Consider the following 22,078-nt stretch of genomic DNA (forward strand, 5'->3'; position numbering starts at 1 on the left):
AAATAGTAATACAGAGTGGAACCAAGGGCAAGGGGCACTGTGGAGGAGGAGCAGCAGAGGACGGGAGACAGGCACGCTGCGGCGTGGGAGAGAAAGAGGGCTGATCTCTAGACAGGAAGGTTGGGAAATCAGGGGTTTTGTTTTGGACATGTTAAGTGTGAGGCATTGGTAAGATAGACCCCTGTGGAGATAGGGAGAGGGCGGATGGAGACATAAGGCCAGCATTCAGGATGGCTCTAGGCTGGATTTACTGAGCAGTGTGGACTCTGCATATTAATTCAGTACCTGCATATAGTAGGACCTCAATAAATGATAAATGCATGAAGGCAAAGGCTGAGGTCAGCAGAATCATGTGCCCACAGTGAGGAAGGACTCGGCCCCCCAAGCCCTACTGAGGGTCAATAACATCTTCACGGGAGAAGAAAAGCAACTTTTTCTTTTTCTTATTCCAAATGATTTGCAAAATAAGTTAGTGTGGTTTCGCTTGGTTTGTTTTCTATCTCTGAGATAACATTAATAAACAAATTTGAAATCACACAAGTATGAACGTAAATTATTTACAGTGTGCTCAAAGAGCTCAGAAGGGCTTTGTAAGGTAAATAATTTATAAACTCATAGGAAGAATTTTCTTTTTTTCACTAATTAAGGGTGAAATTTTTACCAATAAATCATGAGAGGTTTCGGGAAGTACATGGAATGAAGATCAATTCAGCACAACTAACATCTACTAAAAAACAACCGTGTGCCAAGCTCATGGCTGGCCATGGTGACTACAGAAGTGCACAGTGGAGTCTCTGCTTTTAAGAGCTGCCCAAGCAGCTAGGGAACTGCATCCTCTGGGTCAAGTATGAAGGCTGCTGAACAGGGAGCCGGCTCTGCTCTGCAGGTGGGTGGTAGGGTGCTGACTGGGGCCAAGCATGACCTCGTGGTTTGCTCCAGCCAAGGAGATGTAAACAAAAGTTAGCGACAGCACTTCAAGTAACTCTAAGAGGCAACGTGTGAGTTGCTGTTCTGCTTCACTGGCCTTGAGAGTCAGTGTTGACAGGCTGCTTCCTCCAGCCGAGGTTCATGGGCGCCTCTGTGAGAAGTTTCCACCCTCCTTCCTTACAAACAAGCAGGGTAAGATGTCTCACTTTCAGTCACTGATACCTCCAATCTTAAGAAAATTTGAAGAAAAACGACCTTTCAAACTGCTGATTATTTGGATCTGTAATTTTTTTACTCATTTTACGAAAATTTGGAATTTTTATTAGGTTATTAAACCCTAATAACATAAGAGACAAAGAAAAAACAACTAACAGATAAGCATCAGGACATGTTCCAACAGCAAATTCAGATTTAAAGAGAATCTCACCATCACCATCAAATTTTTCTAAGAACCTCCTGTACTGAATGCTGGGGCAGACCTTGGCTTAGACTCCAATGTTTGTTTCTGGAATCAGCACCAATTTACACAGATTCCTGTCCTCAGAGCCCCACCCCCCTGCCCTAACTCTAACAAGGAAACCAGTGTCACTGCAGATGCAGAGATAGTAGTGGCCAGTGTGTCTTGGCTCAGATCAGTTTTTGACTGCAAGGATAGGAAACCCAAAATAGCAGTAGATATTTTCCTAAGTCTAGTGCTAGGTAGCTGAGGGTCAACACTGTTGCTACAGCGACAAAGCAGGCTCCTTTTGACTTGTCACTCCCCCACATAATTTCCTATTTCATGCTCACTTCATGGCCCAAAATTGTTGCAGAGCACCAGCTGTCATATCCACATTCCAGCCATCAGGAAGGAAATGAGGGGAGCAAAAAAAGCACCCATCACCCGGTTGTGAAAATTCCTAATTCAGGTTACATCCTTTTAAATACATTTCCCAAATGCTGTCACTTCCTCTTACAACTAATTGAACAAGAACCTAGATCTGTGGTCCCACTTAGGAGCAAGGGAACATGGGAAATTGTGCTTTCTTTGGGACTGCCATGTGGCACTTAACAACTGAAGGTCAATTACAGGGAATGAGGGGAAAATAGCACTGGGGGATAATTGGTGCTTCCACCCACTCCAATATGGTTCATGCCAGATTTTAATTTGTCTTTCTCTGCTTCTTCTTAAGTGCTAAGAAAAATAATGAGATATATAAAGTTTTCTGAAACCATGCGAACTCATTTACCTTTATAATTTTCTATTAATCTACTACCAGAATTCATTTTGCATTTAATTCCAGTCTCTAACACTTTAATGCCATCTCTTTAGTCTTTACACATTAGTGGTCTCAGTCATGTCAGACTTTTTCATCTCCTTTATGTTCATTTATTTTAACTTTTAGTGGTCTTCTAGCCAATCCTTTATCCTTTTTATTACAAGAGCATGAAATTTTATAATCCCCTGGAGCTTTGTTAGTGAGCTGCTACAGGGTTCTTAACCTTCGCTAATTTATTCCCTCATTTTTGACTTTCAGATCTGAAGCTCGCCTTAATATTTTGTTTTTGAATATGAAAGTAACTTTTATTAAGTAGGTTTATGGCATTAATAGATTTTTATTTCAGTTTTTACAGTTATATTTAAGCTCCCTACTAGTTACACTGCAGATCATTTTAATAACAATTTATAACGCGATGAAATATAATTTATATTTTAATATAACAAAAACATATACACTAAAATAGAGCAAGAGTGATTTTATAAAACTTTACCTGGAAATCATTTCAAAGAAGCTTGTAGTGGTTCGAACTCCCAAATAAACCATTTTATTGATATTTATTATAATAGAAACTCCCTAAACAATAATAGCTTCTCTTTTTAAGGGAAAAAAGATAAAGACGGTGTCTCTTAAAATAGCACATATGTTTTGATGTTGTCTTTACCTCGTTCCTTTCTCCTCACTGCTTGGATCACTCGAAGGCAGGGAGAGAACTGTATTTCCTTCATCATGCAGCTACACGAATGATCAATACCCGGCTGTGAAAATTCCTAATTCAGGTTACATCAGCAAGAACGACCGTGTCGGCATTAACTGAGATATATATGTGACAATAAAATAATGCTAATAATTATAAAGCACTCTTTCCTCCTCCATTGAAAATCTGGCAGGGAAATATAGAAAGACTGATCAAAATGCAAATGTTAGGCATATATTTGCACACCAGGGGAGAGAAAACCGAGGCATGAACTTGAAGACTTTAAACCTTCGGGTTTGAAAGTGAGACAAATACCAAGGAAACACTTGGCACCGGGGAATTGGACTCTTGAGAGTGCTGCTCCTCAGGCAAGAACCTAGCACCTGTATCAGCTAGCATGACTCAAGTAACAAACCTGCCTCAAAACTCACTCGTTTAAAATATGAATTTTTATGCAGCTTACGAGTTCGTGAATTGGCAAGTGGGGTTGGGCGGTTCTGCCCTGGGCCAGGCCTGCCTGCCCTTGATTGGACTCACAGACAAGTGCCTGACTGGTTTCTGGTTAGCTGGGAGGCCTCCTGGTCATGGGCTCAGGGGCCTCAGCCCTCTAGACCTCCAGCCAGCAAGCTCAGGCTTGTTCGTAAGGTGGCAGAGTTCCCAGAGATGCAAGAGGCCAGCCCACTGCATGGGTGCTTTCCAGAAAGCTCCTGTCCTATTTGCTAATGTCCCATTGTCCAAAGCAGGCCATGTTCTCAACACAGATGCGTGGGATGGAGAACAGGTCTCTGTCCATGAGAGGAACAAACATTTGACGAGATTGTAGAATCTACCACATTCCCCTTAGGATATTGGTGATATTTGCTATTAAAATTCTTGAGTGCCATGGTCCACATGGACACTCTATGCATTCAGTTTGAGTGTTTACCTCATGTCGAGTCCTATTTTAGAAGTAATGAGTAAAATAAACAAAGACTCTGCTCTCACGAAGCTCCTATTCCAGTGTGGTTCCCTAGTTTCCAATCAACATCCTTTCAGGCTCCAGCCACACCTAAGAGTAGACACTGCACATCTCTTCCCTGGTCCTCAGGCAACGGGCTCTTCCCTTCCCTTTGGGGAACTTCCCCCTGTATCTCCTGGAGAACCATCCAACATGGGATGGCCCTTTCCTGGCCACACGTGTGATCCCGAGATCCAGTATGGCCAAGCAAATGGACTGACCCAGCGATCAGTCCACACCTGGGCAGATGACCCAGGCAGACCCTCAAAGCAGTCTCAAGAACCATATAAGGAAAGAACATCTGAAATCTTGACCTATAGACACAGTGTGACCTAGCAATGCCAACAACCTGATATACCCCATGAAAATAAACTGATGGAGTGGGGGACAACGAGGAGAAACAAAGTCCCGGTGATGTCATTTGAGCTCCTGGAAACAGTCATTCCTGAAGCTACATCCCCTCCTGCTCTTGGTTATACAATTTCAATTGCCTATCAAATCTGAATTAAGTTCTTCTTATCCACAACCAAATAAATAGTGATTTATCCAATCTTCCGGCTCTGAGCACTGTTGACCCAACCTTCTAAAGCCACCAGGAGCCCCCTGGAAGCCCTGTGTGCTCTGTGATGCAGAATACCATGATGTGCATTGTCCATAATTCTACCACACACCAAGAGATTGATGCATTTGACAGAAAATAACCACATGATACGATTATCATGTAGCAACTATGACTATACTTTCTTTAAAAAAAAAAGTTATCAAACTAAATAGGATTCTGCCATGTCCAATTTCTCATCCATAATTATTTGATTCTTGTTTATTCACTGGGTGCCCTAGTAGTCCTATGAACAGGCTCAAGAAAGATTAATGGGAAGGAAAATAAGTGAACAAAATTCTGTCTTGTAGATTATTTTTTCCACAAAGTCAAAAAAAATTAGTTTCCTGCCAACTCATGAAAAATTCCAATGATTCTTTGGACTATAGCCTAAGAACCTTTTTGAAAGTAATACTGCAGATTATATTAAATTAATCAGTCTAAATCACAAATGATAAATCCTGCTCTCCTCAAACCACTTCCCCAAAGAGTAGCAGAGCATTCTAGTGAGACTTTGGAATTCTATTCCCCAGATCACCACCTACTGTGTCCTACTGTTATGGTTTAGATGTGGTGTCCCCCCAAAAGCTCACGTGGCAGACAATGAAGAAGGTTCGGAGAAGAAATGATTGAGTTGTGAGAGCCTTAACCCAATCACTGATTTAATCCCCTGAGAGGGATTAACTGAGAGGTAACTGAAGGATGTGGCTGGAGGAGGTGCGAATTAGGGTGTGACTTTGGGGTATACATTTGTATCTGGTGAGTGGTGTCTCTCTCTGTTTCCTGATCACCATGATGTGAGCTGCTTCTCTCTGCCACACTCTTCCGCCATGATGTTCAGCCTCACCTTGAGCCCTAAAAAATGGAGCCTGCCTTTTATGGACTAAGACCTCCAAAACCATGAGCCCCTGAATAAACTTTTCCTCCTCTATAATTGTGCTGGTCAGGTCCTTTAGTCACAGCAGAGAAAAAGCTGACTAAAACACCTACAAAGTTGTAGTCACATGTGTGTATGCATGGAGCCCTGAGTTCAAATTAGACCACAGGCCCTCTCACCTTCTTGCAGAGAAAATTGCACCCATCACTACATGAAAGGCTCTGGGGCAGAGCCCATTAAACTTGGTTTTAATCCACATTTCCTCAACTTGCTTGATCACCAAACATTTTTAAAAATCATATCATACCAGTTACTATCCATGAAATCAATTGTCTATAAAATATATACTAATTTATTGTCTAAAATCAGGGTCAGCAAACTATTTTTGTAAAGGGCAGAAGAATAAACAGTTTAGGTTGTTCAGATCATGCAACTCTGCCACAACTACTCAGCCTGGCCACCAAAATGGAAAAGCAGCCATAGAACAGGTAGAAATGAGAGGACATTGCTGTGTTCCAATAAAACTTTATTTATAAAAACAGGTTGGAGCTGCATTTGGCCTGTGGGGTACAGTTCACCAGCCTCTGTCTAAATCAACAAGAGCCTTCCAATCTAGAACAAGGAGAGTAGAAAAGACCATGACTTGGAATCCATCCATCTACACCGAGTCCCAGCTCCTGGCACAGGGCTACAGAGACTTGAGTAAGCTACTGAAACTCTCAGAGCCTCTGTGCCATACTGTAAAGAGAAGATCACACAGACTTTCACACATGGATGGGGTTCCCATTCCTACACAATCGCTCAGTGTGACTGTGCATGTGTGTGCGAGAATGTGTGTAATTCAAGAAAGTGTCCAGTTCAACACATAAACTAACATAGATCAAAAGAGAGAAGGATAGTAATGACATCTGCAAAGCAGAGATGCTCCTCGGCTTGTGATGGGCCCGATGCCTAGTACCACAAGGGTGTCCCACCATGGCTGCCAGGCCAGGGAAGAGCAAGACTCAAAATCCAAAATATGGCTTGTATTAAAGACCGCTCCACACCATGTGTATTCAGAAAACCCATCAGATCAAGCCATTATTCACCTGGAGACTGTCTATGATGCAAACAGCACTCAGATCTAAGGACGATAGATACACACACACACACACACACACACACACACACATACACGCCTTGTGGGAATCTGTGACGCTTGGGGAAAGGACCCTAGACCTCCTCAGTGAATGGAGCCCACAAGAGAAACTCAGTTAATACCACCTCTCCACAAACCTACTGGAAACAAAGTTACCTTTACACTCATGTGGGTCTAAAGCAACCAAGAAAACTGGTCTCTGGCTCACCTGTGATTTTTCACCCAGAGCCTCTGCTTACAAGGAGACCATCAGAGAGGTCCACTTGTCCTCTTATTAGTAGGACAAAATGGAGATCAAGGAAAACAAAGAGTGTGTGAACTCTCCTTTGGTTCTAGGTTGTCTTTTACTGCATAACATGGACAGGTCTTCCTTCCATTCATTGCAATTATTTTGCATGCAGAGATGACAGAGGGATAGAGATACAAGAAGCTCAAATCCCTCCAAGGTTCCCCTTTTGCTCCACAGGGACCAACATTTAACCTGGTTGATTTTTTTTTCCTTGGGAAAAAAAAAGCATTTAGAAATGAAGGCTTCTTTGTCAGAGAGAAGCTTTTAGTCATCCTGACACCAGGCTTTCACACAGCAAAAATATTACTGATACTATTTTCCGTCTGAAGTGCATTTGTTATCAATATGCACTTACATTGGTGATCGAGTCTTGCTGGGAGAGACACCTGCTCTGCATTTGCGATCTGTTTCATACCTCAGGGACACATCACTTAATAATTTAGTGCTAAACCATTTAGCATTTTAGCCCATCATCGCTTATATTACACACAGGATTTCAGTAATGTCTGATAAAATTATGTGTTAGCTGCCTTATGTGTGTGTAAAACTTAATAAGTCTTCTTTCCCCCCTCAAGTTTAATAACTGATTTTCTTACATTTATGGATGTGAAATTTTATTGCTCATGGATATAGTTTGAACCTAAATCTTCATATCTTATAAATTGATTTTTAGTTTCCTTTTTGACCTTATGAATTTCAATCAGACATTGACCTCTTGTTGCTCATGAATCTGACTGATTTAATGCCTTGTAACAATAATAGTGAAGAAAAGCATTACCATACAAGCCCACAGGGTCTGCAGAGACCCATAACTAGATCTGGAGGCCTCCAGCAATGAGAATTCTTGACCTGAGACCACCCTCGAAAGCCAGCCTCTTCTACTATGCTGGGACGGCCATCCTGGTCACAGCCTAACCAGGCTGAGCGGGGGAAAGTCCCAAGAGGAGACTGGCTAAAGCTATCTTCAAGATACATCCTGGAACATTAACCAGCAATGGGAACGGCATGAAAAGCTGATTTCATTGTGATTTTTTAATCTTTTTAGAGAAATGATACAGGAGAGGCTGTCTTGGCAGGGGTGCGGGGCGGGGGGCACTTTAAGTATTTTAGTTGGATTAAAAAAAAGTGAGAAATTAATATTAATTGTCTCTACTGACTGTATTGTTACTGCTCTGTCTTGTTCTGTGACTGCTGACTCTATAGTTGGTATAACGGAAGAGTGGAAGGATTGCTCTTTTGTTTCCTGTCTGTGCTAATTTAATTGGTTTACTGAATAACTGGGTGTCAATGTTCATTATTTCTTATTAAGAAAGACTCTTAAACCAAAAAACAAAAGCACTTTTTTTTTCTTGTGCTTTACTTTTTGTTTTATGAGCACAGGGGTCCAACTTTTTACTGCATGGTGATCAACATTTCTCAAAAGATAAGCAGCTCCACCCTGGGCTTACCCAAGAGCTTCTCCTCCGTAATTCATTCTCTCAAAAATCAAAAAATCCCCCAAATTGCTCCAACATAATTCTGGCAGTAGAGTGCTGACTAACACTGAAATTACTTGGAGGAGAATAAATCTTTTCTGCTGAGAGCTTAAGTAGATGCCCTACTTACACACTTACTTTGTAGGGAGCTGCTTTAAAAATAATAATAAAGGAAAACAGATCTTTAAAAAAGTCATATCCTGAATCAACCCCACTTCCTATTCCATGTAGAGTTCAGCTACTGAAACTCCAAAGGACCTACAACACTGATACTCGCATCTCGTTCTAACCTATCCAATCGCAAAAGACTCAGAACAGTGGCCCCTGGTTTCTGTTTGACATTATTCTTAATTTCCCTCCTTTTAATCATCTGATGGGAATCATACTTTCTTGCCACCAGGACATCTCTTGTGACTGCCTTGACCACTATAATGTGAGCAAATATACTGAGAAGTTGACAGATTTTCTCCCACTTCCTCTTCTGCAGGGACAAGCGAGGAAGCACCTATTGATAGGGAGGTGTTCTGCAGCCAGGAATGCTGCCTGCGAGCTAAGGAGCGGGAAATAAATTGTATTGTTTTAAGCCAATAAGATCTTGGGGTTGTTTTTACTGTAACACAGTGAAGCCTGATGTGCCTGACAAATCTACCCTTTTACCTTCATTTTTGGAAAATTTCCTGTAAGTGAGGATATTCGGGGATGGGATGTATGGAACAGGCAGAGCACACCACCTGATCCCAGGGCTACCAATGAGAGATCTCAGAACCTGGCTCATATCTTGAAGGTAAAGCATTGCCACCAAAGGATCTTAGTGACGAAAAATGGAAAAACAACATAATTATTAGTGGAAATTAACACATTACAATATTAGTAAATCTTTCCCGTAAAAAGGGTTAGGATTCTAAAATAAAAAGGCAACAGAAAGTAATGTTATCAGAAGACAAAAAACTACATTTCTAAAAAAAATTCTAAGAATTCTAATTAATAACACATATGCTGAACTATTTAGGAGCAATGTTGACTGAGGTCTTAAGCTCACTTTGAAACACATCCCAATACAAGAAGGAGAACTGAAAAGTATGAATTGAGGGATGATGGATAGGCGGGTAGTTGAAAAGGTATGCATGTAGAGCAAAAACTTAATTGTAAAGTCACGATGATTCAAAAATATAAGATGGTGCAATGGATGAAAGTGTAATTACGTAATAAAAAACAAATAGGATATGGTGGAATCTAAAGGTGGGTTTGCAGTTTTTCATTGAAAACTTCAACTTTGCTATGCATTCTGAATTTTTCATAACAAAATATTGGGATAAAATAAGAAAAAAAGAATTTAAAAAGTGAGTCTGGAACAACTAATATGCTTGTACAGGTTTAATTTTCATCTCTATCATGAGTGAACTTGAATTCAGCTCATGAAACCTTTTGAATTTTGCTAAGGACTTCACCATCTGGAGTCCGCGAGACTGAGACACACAGTGGACTCCTGACTAACTGCAAGCTTTGGAGCCACCTGGACCTGGCTTGGCTCAGCCACCGGTGGGTTTTGGAGCAATCAGTATCACGTCAAGCACTGTGCTAAGTGTCAGGGACAGACAAGAGAAGAGCAAAGGAGAGGTAGGTCTTCCTCTCACAGAATTCACAGCCTTGTGGGGAGACAGACCACAACTCAGTGACCAAACACATACATGTGTATCATACCCCACGATTTGCACTGTGCAGAAAAGTACAGGATGCTGCAGCAGTTCTGACCCCTGAGAAGCAGAAACAAAGATGGGACTGGACACGCCAGAGACCCATTGTCAGGAATCCCTGGGAACTGCACAGGGGCTGGAGCAGGAGCAGACCCAGAAAACCAAGGGTCCAGCATTTTCTCTCACGTGTGGAAACTAGACCAAAACAGGGGGAGGAAAATGTGGGGAGAACTACATGAAAACAGGAGAGAGATCAGAGGAGCAGAGGAAGGGGGGATGGGAAGAGGGAGAAGCAGCGGAATGAAACGGACCAACGTATCCTAGGTACACAGGTGAATGTGAGCGAATTTCCCCTTTATGTATATCTATAAAGCAATAATTTTCAAACACCTATAAATAATAGAAGAAAGATTGGAAGAATAGAGGAAAGGGGTGGGAGGATGGGAGAAGGGGGAAGGAAGTACTGGGGGCTGCATTGGAGTAAGTGATATTCCATGCCTGTATGACTATGTCTAAATGAACCCCAATATCATGCATGACTATAGCACACTAATAAAAAATGTTAAGAGTATGGAAAATCTCAAGATTATGCCTAGAGAAAGAAATCAGACAAAAAGAGTATGTGCCATCTGAATTCATGTGTTAAAAAATCTAAGGGGAAAAAAACTAAATTAATATATACAAACAGAAAGCAGCTCAGCATGTTCCTGGGCCTGGGAGGAAGGGCGGAGGAAGACAGAGGGAGGCATCACCAAGGTGTGGAGGGAAACTTGGGGGTGATGGATCTGTTCGTTACCTTGATTGCGGTGATTGTTTCCCACGTGTATACATATGTCAAAACTTATCAAATTGTACAATTAAATATGCACAATTTATAGTATGTTAATTATACCTCAATAAAGATGTTTAAAAGAAGCAGAGCAGGGAGGGAGATGGGGAAAGGGGAGGAGACGCAGCAAATGGCAGCAGCAGAAGCATCGGCAGCTGCTCCCAAGCAGATGTCCCCTCTGGTTCCTCTAGCTGAAATAAGTCACATGTCGGTGCCCTACTTAGGAGGGAGGCTAGAGAGAGAATGTCCTGGATGTGCACTCTGATTGTGGAAAAGGAGCTTGGGCCTCACGGAGCCAGGAAGAAGCCAGGGCAATGGATCTGCAGTCAGCAACCAGTGATGTCTGTCATCCCGATGTTGGGTAACCAATGTGCACTCTAGCTCTGCTTTAACAAAAGACTACCTTACTAAAAGCAATTTTCTCTTAAAAGATCAGATCGCTCTATTTATCTTAGCAAACTGTATGAAAGAAAAAGTAGACCTACATGGTCTAACAATGAAGGAGGAAGTCAAATCCCAAACGCTGGGACAGTTTAGGACCCTCTTGGATATCAGATCCAGGCTGAGCCCCAGCTGTACTCACCACTGGCTGGCTAAGATGTCCACCATGCAGGCGTGGCCAGAAGAAGCCTAGCCAAGTCTGGAATATCCTTGGACAGAGATTAAGATCCTAAGGAGAAAAATTCAACTTAGTCAGTAGGTGCTGAGGGAATTCCAAACACATTCCAATTTTCTATACACCCAAACCCCTACGTACTCATTTCTGAATCCAGAAGTAAGAGAAAGATGTAAGACCAAGTCTAAAGAGCTGTGTAGCTAAGAATTCTTTAAGATCTGAAGATAAGCAATACATACTCATTGTCATAAGGAGAGGGGAGGTAGTTCACTCTCCCAACTTGTAGTGATTAAGGAATCTCCAAAGTCTAAGCATGGCAGCACGTGGAGGCGGGGCCCAGTGAGAAGTGATCCTCAAGAGAAGTGGCAATGAGACACCAGGACAGGTGAAGATTAAGATGTCCCGGTCCCTGTGAGTCGACCACGTCTGTGCATGAGCACATGAAAAACCCCACCCGGGGGTCACCGAGGGCTATGGGGTGGGGACCAGTGAACAGAGCTGATTCTGTAGGAGTCTTTAATGGTCAGACTCTTTTAGTTGAAAATGAAAGAAACATAATTTAAAATATCTTAACAGAAAAAAAGGAAGGAAGAAAGAATGGAGGGAGGGAGGGAGGAAGAAAGACAGGCCCTTGAACTTCTGCTGGAGAAGTTCAAGGGCTCTGCTCTTTGGCCCCTGTGGAAGCTAGCTCTGACATCAGCAGCTACATTTGCAAAACTATGTTTCAAATCCAGCAGAATCAGGGAGATTGCCTTTGGCCTAATCACTCACACAAAAGTAAAAGAGTCGAGTCCTACAGTCCTGACATGGGTCATGTGTCCACCCTGAAGCCATCTCTGGGCCAAGAGGGTGAAACTGGCCAATTAGCCAGACCTGAGTTATGCGCCCATCCCTGGCGTGAGACACTGAGGTCAGCCATCCAAATGACACAGACAGGTCCTACCGTGCACTTAAAACGATAGCTATTACTTGTCACTATTAATAATGGTAATAGGATTCGGAACGACCTCTTTTACACCTTACTTTCAGTTTTTAATTGTTCAGTTTTTGCAAAAAACATGCATCACATCACTTCTTATATAAAAGAAAAAGACATTACATTTTAAATCACATTATCTTCTTTCAGCACCAAGTATTTTCATCACTAAAACAATATTGTAAGCCAAAAGATTTCAAGTTCAGAAAAAAGGCAAACCACTGGCTTAACATCCTGAAATTTGGCCATCTATTCCAAAGTTATTTGAATGCCTCTGGCAATAATATCCTGTGAACAGAAGATGGTGGGGGGAGGGTTGGGGAAGAGGAGGGGCAGGGGGAGGAGGAGAAAAGGAAAGGAAAAGGATCCAATGATGTTTCTTTTTTCTAAATAACATCAAATATATGAAGAAGATGCGACACTAAATCAATCAGTTTCCCCCCCCCCCCCGTTCTTCTGAGAGACTTGCCTGATTTTATTTTCTAGGGTTCACTGGAAATAAGTTCTTGAGGGGAAATCTTATCATGTCTGGGACTTTTTCTTTTTCCTTCATTTCCTGTTAAGCCATCTCACTCATAATGGCCGGGTGCTAGCTGACTACATAAATGTGCCCCTTTCTGTTGTTGATCCTGTAGTTGCCTGTCAGAGCAAACAAGCCTGCTTTGCATTAGAGCCTGGAAATTAAATTGTAGAAGAGTAAGTCCCTCTGGTTAAGGAAACCACAGTGGTGTGGACCCACATCCAAAGGAACGAGAAGCCACAACATCTGCATCCGTGGCAACTGGGCCACGTTGGAACAGGAAGCAAATGATTTTCAAAAGCACATTTCTAATCCCACTGAAGCCAATCAGTTTTCTTAAATATAAAAAATATCTGCTTTTTAAATGTCTTCCCTCATCAAGATTGTGGCTGTTAAAGTTAATTCTCACTGATGCTATTAGCATAACTAAGAAGAAAATCTCATTTCCTACTTAGCTTCCTTTACCCTGGGACATAATCTTAAATAGGACTCGAATCCCTGAGAGATCCTCCCTTAAAACACAGCGAGCTCAGAAACAGGTGCTCCTGACCGTGGCCGCCTATCTGGCTTGAATATCACTCCCACGTTTCCCAGAACCCCTTCCATTCACCACAGGTCAACAGTAGCAAATATTACTGAGTGCTTGTTATGAACTTTAAATTGCAAGGTCCTTGCCATACATTATCTTTTTCAGTCCATATACAACTCTGAGAAACATTTTTATGCTCATTTTGCAGATGTCAAAACTGAGTTTCAATTAAGTGACTTGTCACTCAGAATTCATTAAGTTTTTCCAAACACACGTTAAAAATTTTTTTGAGGCAGGGTTTTTGCACTACCGGTAGAATTTCTCTCTCATACTACCTGTGATATTCATATCCCTAATTTAGAAAGTTCAAGGGAAGAGGAAAGATGCAAAAAAAGATCAGCTGAATGCCTTGACATGCCGAGTCCCACACTTGTGCCTCCCAAACTGATGGTGCTTGATCTGCACCAGCACAGTCAGATTGCTACACCAAGATCAAGGGCAAGCGTCCGGCAGAGCTGGAATCTGAACTCAGGTCTCTCTGAGGAGGATAGAAAGCATCAGTCTTCTGGATACAGGTATGTAAATTACAATCCCAGCTCACCATTCAATAGTTGTGTGAACTGGACAAATTTGTGAAACGCTGAGCTTCTGTCTTTCGTGGTAGTGGATCCTGCTTGACGCTGTCATGCTTCTGCTGAGATACAGCACATGACCCAGTGGCAGAGGCATAGTGAGTTCTTGTGGTAGTTGGCCTCCAAGACTCCGTGATTCTAAGCTCCTGGCACTCACCCTTGGGTGCACCCCACTCACATGACAGAGCTCAACTATGCAGAATACTGTGGAGGTGACAGCAGGATTTGTGAGCCTGATTCATAAAGATCTTTGTAGCTTGTGCCTGGGTCTCTGGCTCATTCTGGGGAAGGCATTCATCATTCATGAGACGCTGGAGCAGACCTCAAGAAAGGTCCGTGTGGAGAGGAACTGAGCCCTCCTGCCAACAGACATGTGAGAGAGCCTTCTTGGTACAGGACCCTCCGGGTTCCACCTGGATGGTGATCTTGTGGGAAACCCCAAACCACAACCACCCAGGTGAGCCATTTCTGAATTCCAGACCCACAGGAACTGTAAGGTAATAAATGCCAGTTATTGTTTTAAGCCACTGAAGTCTGGACTCATTTGTTCCACAGCAGTAGATAGCTACTAGAGTACAGTGTTCAAATGGGACTTCAGAGAGCAGAAGTCGAAGTCCAAGCCTTTTCTGCTTCTCCAGAAAACAACTTTTCACCAAGGAAAGACCCTTCATAGTACATTTCAAGCCCCTGAACACAGGGTGAGTGATGAAAATAATAACAGGAGTTTTCTAAGGGTGGGGACTTTGAGTGATACAACTCAGATGACCACATGCTTCATTCACAAGAACACAGGATCATATCATTTGAGAAGTTCAAAATTTCATTACTAACACCACCAGCTTGGGCACCTGCCCTAATGCAGCTACCAATCAGCAGTCTAGTTTGCATTTTCAATACCCATTTTCAGATCCCAAATATGCCGTCTTTTCCCCCAATCCCCACCACTCACTGCCTTGTTTGTTTTCTCCTGATTTCTCCCAGCATCATAAAGCTGTGAAGGAGAAGCACACAAAGCAATATTTCTAGAAGGAATCTGGTGTTTGCTCGGTCCTGCATCTTTCCCATCTGAGGCACGCAGGGAGCGGGAGTAGGCTTGATATTTTTGTATTAACAAGACTCATAGTAGGAGCAGCCCTCTGCAGCCCTAACAGTCACATAAAAATAAATCACTATCTTATCAACCTGTACAAAACCTCCCGCTTCTGTCACCCTGTACAAAACTCATCTATCGTTCCAGAGAAAGTTTCAGCATCACGGAGAAGTCCTTAGCTTTTCCCCCACGTTTCACTGGTGACCAGATCTACCTCTCTGCTGTCCTGACTTGAAAGCAGGGATATAAACACGAGTAAATGGCCAAACTTCTGGTGCCTGCTTTCCCCATAGTCTATACTCTGATGACAATACAACTGGGCACTAAATGATTCAGTGGCACATGGTTTTGCATCAAGTACTCATTGAACACTGACTATGGACCCTAACACACATAAAGATACAATCCCATTGCCAGGTCAGAAGTCAAGGGAGCAAGGTCAAGGGCATGAATCTTATAGGAATAGAAGAGGAAGGGCCAATTAGGAAAAAAGGCGTCGGCTTCCTTTTTTAAAAACACAAAGTATATAACAATGTGAGCATCAAACGTGACACACTGAGGACCTCCTCTCGTCTGGGCTTTCTACGTGTTTCATTCACATGTTCTTTATCCCCTCGATTCTCAGCGCAAGCAAACCTGTTAGCCTGTGGTACATCTAAAGAAGCTTCAGACTTAAGCAAAGTGACATGAACCAGAGGTTGGCAAACTACGGCCCAAGAGCCAAATTCCACCCTGCTGGTTTGCCTGTTTCATAAATTAATTATGTGGAATACAGCCGTGCCCACAGGCTCACAAACCATCTAAGGCTGTTTCACAACGCAACTGCAGGGTTGAACAGCAGAGGCAGAGATGGTGGGGTCCATGCTACTGATCTGAATTATGTCCCCGACCCCAAAATTCTTGTGTTGAAGCCCTAACTCCCAATGTGCTGCATCTGGAGATAGGGTCTTTAGAAGGTGTATTAATCAGCTTTTTGTCACTACGACCAAAAAACTTGACAAGGACAACTTATAGGAGGAAAGTTTATTCTGGGCTCATGGTTTCAGAGGTTTCAGTCCATGATCAGCTGCCTCCATTGCCCAAGGAGAGGCAGAGCATCACTGGTGGAGGGCCTAGCAGAGGAAAACCACTTAGCTCATGGCCACTAAGGAGAGAAGGAGGGAGACACAGAGAGGAAGGCCATGCACAGATTTAGTCCAGGTCATGCTCTCAGTGACCTATTCCCTCTCCAGTGCCTATAATTACCCTCCCCAAGAAGTCCATTCAAATTATTAACCCATCAAATGGATTAATCCACTGGTCAGAGTACAGCTCTCATAATCCAGTTCTTTCGCCTCTGAACATTGCCTAATGCAGGGATGCTTTGGGGGATATATTTGGATCCAAAACATAACAGGAGGTAATTGAGATTAAATAGGCCATCAGGGAAGGGTCTTAACTACTAGGACTGTGGTCGTGTTTAAAAGCGCTCTCTCACACACCTGGCCCTGGCCCTGTCCTGTGAGATGGCTGCTGTCTGCAGCCAGGCAGAGAGCCCTCACAAAACCCTGACCATGCTGACTCCCTGATCTTGAACTTCCAGCCTCCAGAACTGTGAGAAAAAAAGTCGCTGCTGTTGAAGCCCCTCAGTCCACAGTGTTCTGGTGGCCAAGCTGACCAGAACAGCTGACAAGACCTAAAACGCTTACAACCTAGCCCTTTCACAGAGGGTTGGATAAACCTTGGAACCTCTCAGGCAAGCCAGGGTGCTTGAGAATTCCCCCATCCGCCCCTCTCTTCGCCATTGGGAAAACTACATTTCTCTTTAACTAGGACGGTTTGGTGTGAAGGCCCAAATATTTTAGGCCATGACACTTCCAAAAATATGATGAACGTAACAGTAATCTCGATTGGAACATCTCCAAAATCGAACTCCTGACTCCCAGTCCTTTCCAATACTGAGCTCCTGTCTCCATCAGTCACATCCTGATCCCAGTTCTCAAGCCAACATCCCCAGTGGCTTCCTGGACTCTTCTTACGCCCTCAACCCACTCACCCTGCCATCCCACCCATCTGCAACCAGGTCTCACTGGTGGCAGATTCAGAATTCCCCTCCCCCCCACAGAGCCACTGCTCCTCCACCTCCCGCTGGGCTCTGCGTCCACTCTTGGCCTCTTGCTCTCTTCTGACAGGAGGCCAGAGTTTTCTGCTAACCTGTATGGCAGTTCACCTCTCTCCTCTCCTCCAAATCTTCCACAGGCCTGAGGGGACACTCATGAGAGCAAAGCCTGCACCTCTCTCTCTGACTGCACCCTGGCTGTCACTCCCCCCACTCATGCTGACCCCTCATTGGTGCTCAACATACAAGGCACCTTCCTTCCACCCTCAGATATTCACATCACCCCCACCATCACCGTCTTCATGTCTCTCTCATCTTCTGGGAGATGACCCTATTTATAATTTATTTATAATTACAGTCTCCCCAACACGCCAATCACTATGGATTGATGAGCAAACATGAACAGGTCATTCCTCCTCTCAGTCTCTAACCCTGTATGGGTCGGATTTTCATCTCTGTGACCAAAATACCTGAACAACCTAAAGGAAGAGAGATTTACTGTTGGCTAATGGTTTCGAAGGTTTCAGTCCAGGGTCTGCCAGCTACATTGCTTTGGACCTGAGGAGACACAGAACATCATGGCAGAAGGGTACGGTGGGGGAAAGCTGCTCAGCACATGACACCCAGGAAGCAGAAAGGGGGAGAGGTCAGAACAAGATATGCCCTTCCAGAACATGCCTCCAGTGGCCTACTTCCCCCAACTAAACCCCACCTCCTATAGTTCCACCACCTCCATAATAGCATCGAATTGTGAATCCATGAACGGATTAATCCACTGGTGAGGTCAGAACTGGTGATCCAATCACCTTCCCAAGGCCCCCCCCCTCCCCCGAACTCTGCTGCAGTAGAGTAGCCTTCAACATGACCCTTTGGGGAACATTCCAGATCCAAATCATAACACCTATAAAATGAGAGGGGAAGCAGCTTATAAAGAAACACACACAGAACACACATACATTCATTCCTGTGTCCATGGAGGGTGGTTTCAGGACCCAGGGGATGACAAAGTCCAGGAAGCTCAAAAGCCTCAAATAAAATGATACCATGTTTGTATACAACCTATGCACATCCTCTCATATAACTCAATTCATTTCTAGATTACTTATGACACCAACTACAATGCAAATACCATGTAAAGTTGTCATACTATACAGTTTAGGGAATAATGGCAAGAAAAATATCTGTAAATGTTCAACACAAACTTAACTTTTCCCCCCAGTGCTTTTGATGGTTGAATCCACGGTTGCAAAATGCTCAGATTTGGGGGGGCCAATAGTATGTAGACTCTGTGAACTATCAATCTCTAAATCATGGTCAGCAAACATTTGCAGTAAAGGGCTACATAGAAAACATTTTAGACTTTTATGGGGCATAGGGTGTCCGCTGCAACTGCTCAACTCTGCCCTTGTAGCACGAAAGCAGCCACAGTCATGTTTCATGAATGGGTGTGACTATGTTCCAATAAAACTTTGCTTATAGGAGGGGAATGAAGGGAAGGGGATCAGGTGGGGATAGGAAAGACAGCAGAGTAAATTGGTCATAAGTTTCCTATGTTATATATGAATACATGACCAGTGAAACTCTACATCATATACAATCTCAAGAATGTGATCCTAATTAGAATAAGTTATATTCCAGGGATGTATAATATTTCAAAATACATTCTACTGTCACGTATATCTAAAAAAGAATAAAAAATAAAATTAAAAAAGGATTGAGATAAAATTGCCACAAAAAAAACATATAATTCATACCATTAATTTTTCAATAAGTATACATCTATGAAACAGCATAATTAAAAAAGGAACATGTCTTTCACCACCAAAAGCTTCCTCATGTCCCTTTGTAATTTGTTCTCCAGACACCCTGCTTTCCCATTCCCCAACATCCAATAGATTTGTTTGGGAATTTAGTATAAATGGAATAATAACATATTTACTTTTTTTTCTTTCAGCATGATTATTTTGAGAGCCAACCATATTGATGCATGCATTAATATTTCAATTTTTTTATGTGAAACACTCCTGTGTGGGCTATACCAGATTGTTTACCCATTCACCTACTGATGGACACTTAGGTTGCTTCCTTGGCTATTAAATGTGAAGCCATGAACAATTGTGTACAAGTCTTTGTATGAACATATTTATCTTCTAGGTAAATGCTTTATGGACATACCTGGATTGTACATCAGGTATATGTTTCTAAAGAAAGACTGCTAAACTTTTCCAAAGTAGTTGTACTGTTTATATTATATGAGATTTTCAGATCCTCTAGCTCTTAGCCAGCACTTAGAATGGTCAGTGTTTTTAATCTTTGTGATTCTAGTAACTGTGTAGTGGTATTTCAGTGTGATTCTAATTTTCATTTCCCTAATGACAAATGATTTAAACATTAAAAACTGAACTTATAAAAACAAGCAATGTGGTGGGTTTGTCCACCACATTGCTGTACAGAACCTTATTCTAAACCATTGATGACTGTTATTTTGATAATCATAAAGAAAATACATCAAGATTTTAAGTGCCCAGGAATACAAAGTATACTATATGTTTTTAATTGTCTTCTCTTGGTAAAATGTAGGCACGGGTAGAGGGATCTTCTACTGCTCCAACTCTAGCTCTAGAACATGTCCTACCTACATCTAGGACATGGCACATAATAGTTCTTCAGTAAATAATAAGTAAGGAAGAAATACTATATCTTATCATTGATTTGGTGGATATTCCAGTGCACTAACTGCTATTTTTGCCTTGCAGTCTGACTTTAGTTCTCAACTACGAGATAGTTAGTCAGGTCAAGCAATGTTTTGTTTGTCACAATCGCTTGTTTTAATTTTCACAATAATTACCTTACTAGGTAAGGACCAGAGATGCTGACACCATCCTACAATGCACAGGACAATCCCCAACACACACTATCCAGCTGCAATCATTAATAATTGAGAGAACACAGTGTCCCACGAAATTAAATTCCATTGTGTGTACTAACATTTAAATGCACACACTCTGTATCCATTAGAAGCTTAAACAAATAAGGTATTTTTTTCCCTTACATAATCACAAGCCAGTGTTAGGAAGACCAGGGCCACTAAATATCCCACATACCCTTTCCTAATATCTTGTGCTCAGACAGCTGAGGACCTAGTGCCTCACAATCACAAAATGGCTGTGCCACCTCCAGCCATTGTTTGGGCAGAAAAAAGGTGAGAGTCAAGAGGGCAAAAGACATGTCCCAGGTAAGTGTGACTGCCCCTGCCTCCTACCCTAAAGGACCTCTCCTAAGAGTTATATCCAAGGATTTCACTTATATCATTTTGGTCAAAACTGTATTTTCAAGGAAGGTTGAGAAGTATACATTTTTTAAGTAGAAATGTTGGCACACCTAGCTTTTCTACCGTAGCCTTCAGTCTGGAATTCTCACATCAAAGAATTTTTCACAAAGACCTGAATATAAAAACATTTTTATCACAATATGGTTAACATAGGAAAAGAAAACTGGCTACCACAGAAGTATATTTAGCTGATGCTGTTCGTGTCCCATCCAGATCCCTTTAATGGACCGGTATCCGTCCCCTCCAGAGCAGTGAAGGCTGGCTAACAGTCAAGCCCCAGGGTCTTCCCTAGAGGACAAGGGCTACCTGGGTGCTTCCCCCTTCCTCTCTGGCCTCAGCCGCTCCCTTAATAAGTCACATCTGCAAGCATGCCCAGCTCCCACAATGCTTCTAGGAAACCCGTGCGTAAGGCCATGTACATCAATGGAAGACTGACCATTTAGATTAAGGTCTAAGCACATAATAATGGATGCCAGTCAGAATTAAACAAAGTTATTTATGATATTGACAAGCTGTCTGAGATATTTCATTGAATTCAAGAAAAAAAGGAAGTTGAAGAACATTATGTATAATAAGATCTGAACTGTATAAAATAAAAAAGACTATACCTCAATCTGCTTAAATATATTTAGAAAAAGCCTAGAAGAATGCAGAAGAAACCATTTATACTTGTTCTGGTTGTCTTTGCATCTTCTATTCTTCTATGTAGTTTGAATTAAGAAAAACTGTTTTTCTTTTTTGACTTAAAAATTTTTACTTAAGCTGGGCACAGGGGTCAAGTCTGTAGTTCCAGTTACTCAGGAGGTTGAGACAGGAGGATTGCTTGAGCCCAGGAATTCAAAGCCAACTTGAGCAATATAGCAAGACCCTGTTTCAGAAAAAGTAAAATAACTTTTTTTTTACTTAAAACATCATCATCTAACATAATTGCTGAGAGCCATAGCCGAGTAGGAATGATGCATGGCATTTTTGGTTGAAAGGTGACGCCAGCAAGCCATTGAGATGATAATGATTATGTTAAGATGTGCATTCAATTGGATATTAGACCCCTGCTGTCCACCTCGGCCTGCTACTTTGGAGCTCTCCCGGGATTCCCGGAGAGTTCCCATTGGTTGGGGAAGTGCGGTAGGAGGGATTTCCGGAGGAGGAATTTCCGGTTGGTGTGGTGTGTCCTGGGAGAAGGCCGCGTGCCTGGCGTTTGTGGGAGTTTTGGAAATAAAGTTTGTTCCTGCTTGAGTGGCTCGTGATTTTGTGCCCAGCTAGACTGTTTGTGCCCAGCCAGACTGCGGCACATAATCAGCAGTTAAGATTTCCAGTTAGCAGGATATTTGCTACAAATATAAAGAATATAACAGCAAAAGACTTAATTAGAAGGCCTCAGTTAAAGTCCTGCTCTGCTGTTTACTGAGTCCACTTAGAAGAGGCATTTCACCTGTCAGATGCTATCCTATAAAATAAAGTTAAAATAAATATATTACAGTGTTCCCTAAGGAATAAGTGAAGTAA

Source organism: Marmota monax, unplaced genomic scaffold (assembly GCF_021218885.2).
Source record: "Marmota monax isolate L192 unplaced genomic scaffold, Marmota_monax_Labrador192_F-V1.1 WCK01_AAM20220418_F8-fsc00014, whole genome shotgun sequence".
Lineage (NCBI taxonomy): Eukaryota > Metazoa > Chordata > Mammalia > Rodentia > Sciuridae > Marmota > Marmota monax.